Source organism: Fukomys damarensis, unplaced genomic scaffold, assembly GCF_012274545.1.
Source record: "Fukomys damarensis isolate Sample0158 unplaced genomic scaffold, DMR_v1.0_HiC HiC_scaffold_15, whole genome shotgun sequence".
Lineage (NCBI taxonomy): Eukaryota > Metazoa > Chordata > Mammalia > Rodentia > Bathyergidae > Fukomys > Fukomys damarensis.
This window is the reverse complement of record NW_022900927.1, coordinates 39,920,797-39,928,062: the sequence shown is the minus strand read 5'-3', so window position 1 is coordinate 39,928,062 and position 7,266 is coordinate 39,920,797. Positions and strand designations below refer to the sequence as shown.

Sequence of the window (7,266 nt, the reverse complement as noted above, 5' to 3'; positions counted from 1 at the left end):
GCTAAGAAGTTGTTCTGATGGACAATATTCAAATGGCAAAAGATGTTCTTTGATGTGGAAGCTTGTGCCTATGAAGAGCTACTTACCAACTTTATAAGAGAAGCAGCAACTAATTCAGATCATACTTAGAAAGCAGTGACTGGAGATTTTCTTTCTCAGAGAACTCAAAGTCTTATTCATGAAAGAATTTTCGCTTTCTTAAAAAGAGATCTTTTGCTTTTGACAGTTGGTCCTTTTTCTTTTCCTTCTAGTGTCCTTGTAAACACATCTCTCTCACTTTGTATTAGATTACAAGAGCACTAACTGGTAAACATTTCTAGGCACAAAACACTCCTCCAGTTTGCTCGTTTGTTTCGTAGTGTTGGGGATCAAGCCCAAGGTCTCATGAATACTGAGTAAGTCCTCAATACTGAACCTAGCCCGTCTCCTCCAATTTCATCAGTGATTACTTATTGGCCTTTCTGAATGTTTCTTAGAAGATACTGATATTACCTGTTGGTAAAGCACAACCTTTATCACATTTCTGTGATCCTGACTCAGTGGACCATTACAAAGCCAAAAACATGTTCTGTCTGTAAGATTCCTAACTGTCCTGGGTTCTCAGTGTATAAGTGGCCATTTGTACCCGGAGAACCGCTTTCTGTCTGGAGTCACAGATCTTAGACAGTGTTGGCAAACACGTGCTGCAGCAGGCACACCGCCCTCTTGAGCCAAGTTGCCCCTCAGCTGAATGTCAAACAGTTTTGCACTCTGTGATAAATAACTGGGCTTTTAGTTGCAGTTTGAGCAATCATTCTCTAAAAGGTTTGCCATCACTGGTCTAAGGACATCACTTATTTTCTAACTCAAGATGGGTAGATCATAAAAAAAAAATACGTTAAGTCTTTTTATAGTTTGGGATCCAGTCTTATTGCTCAGCCTACTTATTTCTCTATTCAACCCCCACCACCTTCTCTGCTTCTTCAGGAGAAGAAACAATAAAACCTATAGATATTTTTCATTTTCCATAGATGCTTTGATTTTCAAGGAAGACAATTCATGAATCAAATGCATTTCTTTTTTTTTTTTTCTTCTTTTGGTACTGGGGATTGAACTTGGGATCTTGCACTTGCAAGGCAGGCGGCGCAACCACTGAGCTAAATCCCCAGCCCTTAAATGCATTTCTTGTGATATTTCAAGTAGATTGGCCTGGCAGTGAAAGGCAGGCATGTGTGTGGGGGGTTCTTGATTACTCAGTAGAAGAGTCCACACCACAGAGCTGCTTTGATTTTTATATCATCTTCTCCTCACTTCTGAATATGAGAGACACACTGGGAAAAAGTACCCATGAAGATACATTAGCGCGCTCAGCTTCTCTTAAATTGTAGAGCACATACTGATTCAAAGATAGTGAAGGTGGGGGCCGGGGGTTTAGCTCAGTGGTTCGGTGGCCTGCCTTGCAAGCGCAAGGACCCAAGTTCGATCCCTGGAACCAAAAAAAAAAAAAAGATAGTGAAGGCAACTGTTTTAGTTCCTTCTCTTGTGCCGTAACCGAATTCCTGAGACCAAGTTATTCATAGAGGAAAAAAGCTTATTTGGCTCATGGTTCTCAAGGCTGGGAAGTCCAAGTACACGGTTCCAGCATCTGCTTGGCATCCAGTGAGAGCCTTGTTGCTGCATTGTGGAGGGTATCACATGGCAATACAGGGCAAGCACGCTAGTTCAAGTCTCTTTGTCTTTGTTCAGTGTCATTAATGCCTCACCCTGATGACCTCATTTAAGTCTTTCTTTTTTTGTACCAAGAATTCAGGACCTTGGATGGAACTCAGGACCTTGGATAGAACTCAACACCTTGCACTTGCAAGACAGGCACAATGCACTGAGCTAAATCCCTGGTCCAGCCTCATTTACTTCTAATTGTCTTCCCAATGCTCCACCTCTAAAAATACATGAATTTGGGTACTTCCAGCATAAAAGCTTTTAGGGAAACACCTTCAAACCACAACAATCTTATGAAAGTAACAGAATCGTCTTTGTGACCAGGTTTCCTATTGATAGAGCAATAATACACAGAACCCAAGCCCATACCTTGCCCTTGCCTTTCCTCCATGTTTTCTTCCCCACAAAATGTTTTGTTCCAGAAACGTAAGTTCGTGCTGCAGTGCTCCTGCCCATTGTATCAGAATGTTTTGTAACTGAACTGTGTGACCTCTCAAGAATGTTCAGTTAGCCCGGCACCTTTACAGGAATGCTGTCTTAACTCCTTCCCTCTGCTTCTTTGAGCATGCTCACCTGCTACGCCTTTCAGGAATGTTCTGTAACTCTACCACTCTTTCTGTGAGCATGCGTGCCTGCCCCTAGATCGATATATAAGGAGGCTCCGCATTCTGTGGACGCTTTCAGACTTCGGAGTAAGAACCCCTCTGAGCCTACCAGCATAATAAAAGATTAGAAATAATGTTCAACAGGGCAGGCCTTTGTCTGTTGCCAACCTCCTATTATTATTAAATGAGACAAGATGTAAGAATATCTAGAAAAAATAATCTCAGGCTGGGGATTTAGCTCACTGGCACTATGCCTGCCTCCCAAATGCAAGGTCCTGAGTTTGAGCCTGGTACCAAAAAAGAAATAATGATCTCTTTTCTTTCTACTTTTCTAGTTTCCTCCAAGACTCCTATTCTTTTTTATTTTTTTATTTTCTCAGTACTGGGGATCAGAACTCAGGACCCTGCTCTTGTGAGGCAGGTGGCAGAACCACTGAGCTAAATTCCAGGCCCCATTTTTTTTTTAATTAGGATGGTTTTCTGCTTCCATATGGGTACAGAGGGAGACAGTTACCCTGAAATTTGGCTATGGAAAATATCTCGGTATAAATTCTGACTGGCTTCTTGTTGGGCAATCAGATGCCACTGACCCAAGAGAATAGTGGGAACAATCTTTCAAGAGGGTCTCTTTATGCAGTCCAGGCTGGACTTAAACTCACCATTTGCCTGACTCAGTCCCCTTGTGCTGGAATAACAGGCTTTCCTATAGAGAGACAGTAGTTTCTTCATATTAACTAAGAACAGGACATATTAAGTAGAGGTGAACTGAACCCATTGATATCTCAGTATGAATCCTAAGTGCTGTGGAGACTTCATCAGAAATATTTTTTCTAGAAGTCCTGCTTGCAAGCATGAGCTACAGTGAGTGTGTTTCAGGCTGTGAGGATGGATTGTGGCAACTGGGAGGCACAGACAACCCACTCAGACCAGTTCTAGCATTCTCCACACGTGGCCCACCAATCAAAACTCATCAGTTTTCCTTTGCAAGTACTTTAACATGGAGTCAAGGCCCTGGGCCAAGCCCCAGATCTTCTTGAGCACCTCACCCTCCCTCTTGTTCTGTTCCAGCTCCAGCTTCTTGTTACAGTGCATGACTGTCTGGGACTCCTCTCTACAACTGGAGCACCTGAGATGAGTTCCTTGATACAAACAGGATCCCACATGATTTCTTGGGTGCAGGTCCCCAACCAAAACTCCTTGCTGCATGCATCATGCATCCAGCATGGTCATTTTCTGCCCACTGAGCAACATTTCATTGGCAGATGCTTGTTCCTTAATCTTGGGAAACATAGTGGTAGAACAGCCATCTGGACTCCTTCTGAAGGCAGTATAGGGGGTTTGAAAGCAAGCCTTTTCATTAGCCCAAACCACATCACAAATGGGCAATGTGGGTGCTCCCAGTCCAATGGTTGGGCTGTTTACTGCTACAATAATAGGCTTCTTAAACTGAATGAAATTATTCACAAAGTTTCTGACAGCCTTGGGCATTTTCAGTGTGTCCTCTTTTTCAGTCATCTGAGATGCCATATAAAATAAATAATGTTGAAACCCCAGTAGAAGACACTGCTACCTGTGCTGAACAGTAACAGCTTATTGTTAATAGCAGCAGCCATTTTTAGAGCACTCTGACTTCTTTCATCAGCTCTGGATTTAGTGAGTTATTTTCTGATGATTTTGTGGATCACAAGATGTGGATGAAGTCATATTGCTTCCTGATGATGGTATCTCTATATCTGTAGATCATCTTTGCCTCACACTGAAATAACTGCTTATCAAAATGCTGCTCTTTTTCATCATCAATAAATGTCCTTTTTGCAGCTGTCTCTTTGTAACAGTATTGGTTGTTCCATTGAATATTAGCACATTTATGGACGGAGATGGACCTTTCCTGTTCCTGTGAATAGTTGAGCCCATGGCCATGGTTGCAGTCACAGGGCCTGGAACCTGAGATGCTAGGGGGTGTATTCAGGGTCTGAGTTCCAGCCTGGCTCCCTCTGCACCAGGGCCCTAGAAAGCTCCCATGGGTTTCTCTGCTGCTACTTCTGGCACCACTGTGTTCTCAGAACCCTGTTCAATGGTGTATAGTTTCTCAGGGCTCTTGCTCAGAAAGCCATCTACTTCAGTCCTGCTCTTAATGGGGCTATTAGGCATGAGGATCCTGATGCCTGGCTTTGCAAGGTCCATGTTCTTCTGGCTAAACAGGGATAGGGCTGTGTTTTTCCTGAACTTCTGGCTGGGTGCAAGCAAAGGACTGTTTTGGTACTCATGGTCTTTGCTGATCACTACTGCATCAGGGGATGTCTTGGAGACACTGCTATTGGACCTTGAAACCTGCTTGCTGGTATTCTTGGGAGAGGTCCTATTTGTTCCGGCCAGTGTGCTCTCCTGCTGATTGGGGTGGCATCTGTTGAAATTGTGGATGTGCTCCTCACAATTCCCCAGGTGCTTTCTGGTCCCACACATTGTCCTTGTCATCATGTCTTTCTACCACACCGGGGAAGGAGCCACACTGGGATGCAGTGGATCTGGTGGTTTTGATGGTGGTGACAGGAAGCCAGTATCAGAGGTGCTCTGTGAGGGTCACTTAACTGCTCCCTCATCACTGGAGTCACCTCTGGAATATTCTACTCCAGAGGAGGAAGATTCTGGGAGCCTCTGAATGGGCTTCTTCTCCCTCTGGAAGCAAAGGTCTCCAGCTTTTCAGTGGCATGGCTGCTTATCTACTCCAGGGTGGAAAGTTTCTCCTCTGGTTCTAACTGGGGGATTTTACCTCTAGTGTTAATTCCCTGTGGTGTCTCAGTACCTTTTCTTGGTACACTTCAATCTTCATTTTGATTTCCTGCAGAAGCTTCTGGCACTCCCTTTGAGGCTATGTATTTGCTGAGTGCCAAGATGCTTATTGAATCTGGAGAGTTTGAATAGACTCTGTCAGTTCTTCTTTGATTTTCTCTGCTTCAGAGAACTGAGTATAAAGTTGGTTCCTTCTTTCTCCTTTCACGTTTTTTAAGAAAATGTTTAACATTTAAAGCATCACCGACAAGTTTTTCCAAACCTCCTTCTAGCCATTGACCTAAGTGAGGACCATTTTCTGATTGACTCTTTGTTTCCTGTTGCAAATTACCACTGTGTGTTATGTCTTCTCCAAGCACCAGAGCCAGTTTTTTTGTTTTGAGCAACCACTGAGCCAGTGACCTGATGTGCTTTCCTTTCTTTCTCTGAAAGAAGTTGTTCTGCTTGTCCCTGGGAGTCTTGGAGCATCCTTTCCAGCTGGATAAATTCATTCACTTGTTCTTTCCATCCTTTAGCTTCCTGTCAAAGCTGTTTCTGGCTTTCCTGGAATTGGGAATTTTCATTCAAAGCATCTGTTACTATTTCCTCAAGTTGTGTTTTGCCTACGTGAAACAGGATGACTTGAGGTATTTGTGACATGAAGATTTTAATTCCTCTATTGGGACTGTATCCTTTTAAAAATATCATTCAATCCTGATTCCTGACATTGGGACATTTCTGTTTTTGTTCTTTGAGCTTTTTCATTAGAAAGAGTACCTGCCCTCTAAGTCTGGATCTGTCCCTGGCCATCTTCTCTGAGGTTACCTCCCAACTCTGTGCTTCTGCAGACTCCTCCTCTGGGCAGCTCTCTCTCTCTCTCTTTTTTTTTTTTTTTTTTTTTTTTTTTGGTACCAGGGATCGAACTTGGGTCCTTCCACTTGCAAGGCAGACAGTGGAACCACTGAGCTAAATCTCCAGCCTAGGCAGAGTTCTTTTAAAGATGGTGCTAAAGCTTTGTACTCTTTTTGAAGAAAGTTAACTGTGTGCATTTTTCTTTCACGGATCTCAAAAGCTAGAGCAAGCCGTGTTTCTCTCCTCACCTCAAGCTGGCTTCTTCTAAGGGATCGAAGAAAACTTCTCTACAAGATTAAGAGATGGACTAAAAGACTCACAATAGTGCATTACTCCAGGGTGTAGGGCACTCCAATGCCGGAAAGCTTTGGGGACCCTTGTTATGCTTTCTGTCCTGGGTCCTGGGGAAGCACAGGTCTCATGCAGCCTCCTGAGCCTGCAATGCACTTTCTCCCTTTCCTTTGTTCTGGCCAGGCTGGCGCTGAGGAGGGCAGTTGCAAAATCACCTTCCAGATGAGATATACCTTTCAAAAACATACACACAAGATTAAAATGGTTTCTACTTCTTTGTCTCAAATGTACCTATATTTTGTTTGCGAAAGGAAACAGTAATAAGTTTCTGAACTCTTAGTAGGGCATTTAGGTACAAAATTTCCTCTCCCGAATTCCTGAACAGTATTGCTAGGAAGTAGCAGAGCCAGGATTAAAAATCAGATCTGTACACATTTTAACCAGTACAGTTGTTTCAAGATTTACCTACCATGGATGGACGTTACTTTTTTTTATTTTTGGTACCAGGGATCTAAGGACCCTGTACTTGCAAGGCAGGTGCCAGGGTGCCACTGAGATAAATCCCCGGCCCTAATGGTGTACATTATTAAAAAGAATTATAGGACTTGAAGAAAAATAATTTTTAAATGTATGTTAAATGTAACCATTCTCCTAGGCTAAACCAGGGGTTGAAAATTTATTCTGTAAAGGGCAGCATAATAAACAGTTTTTGATTTGCAGCCAAACTATCTCTTTTTCAGCAGCTCATCTCTGCCACTGTTGAATGATAGGAAAACAATAAAACCATAAACAGTAGGTAAACAAATATATGTCCCTGTGTTCCTACGAAACTTTGTTTACTAAAACAAACACTGGAGCTTCCATTGTGGTGCACACCTCTAGCTCACCTCTCTGGGAGGTTCAGGCTGGAGGATTGAACCACAGCCTGGCAAATTTAAAATTGAATTTGTGGCTCATGTTACATTTCTACTGGATAATCATAGTCCAGATAGATCTGCAGACTTGTACACCATGTAGACGATGAGCCAAACATAGCCCAGTGTCTCTCTCT

The 7,266-nt window shown here is 43.0% G+C and overlaps 1 pseudogene; it reads right to left on the bottom strand.

Moving 5' to 3' along the window:
• Positions 1–3,115: 3,115 nt before the first annotated feature.
• LOC104873062 lies at positions 3,116–4,774 on the bottom strand (annotated as a pseudogene).
• Positions 4,775–7,266: the final 2,492 nt, after the last annotated feature.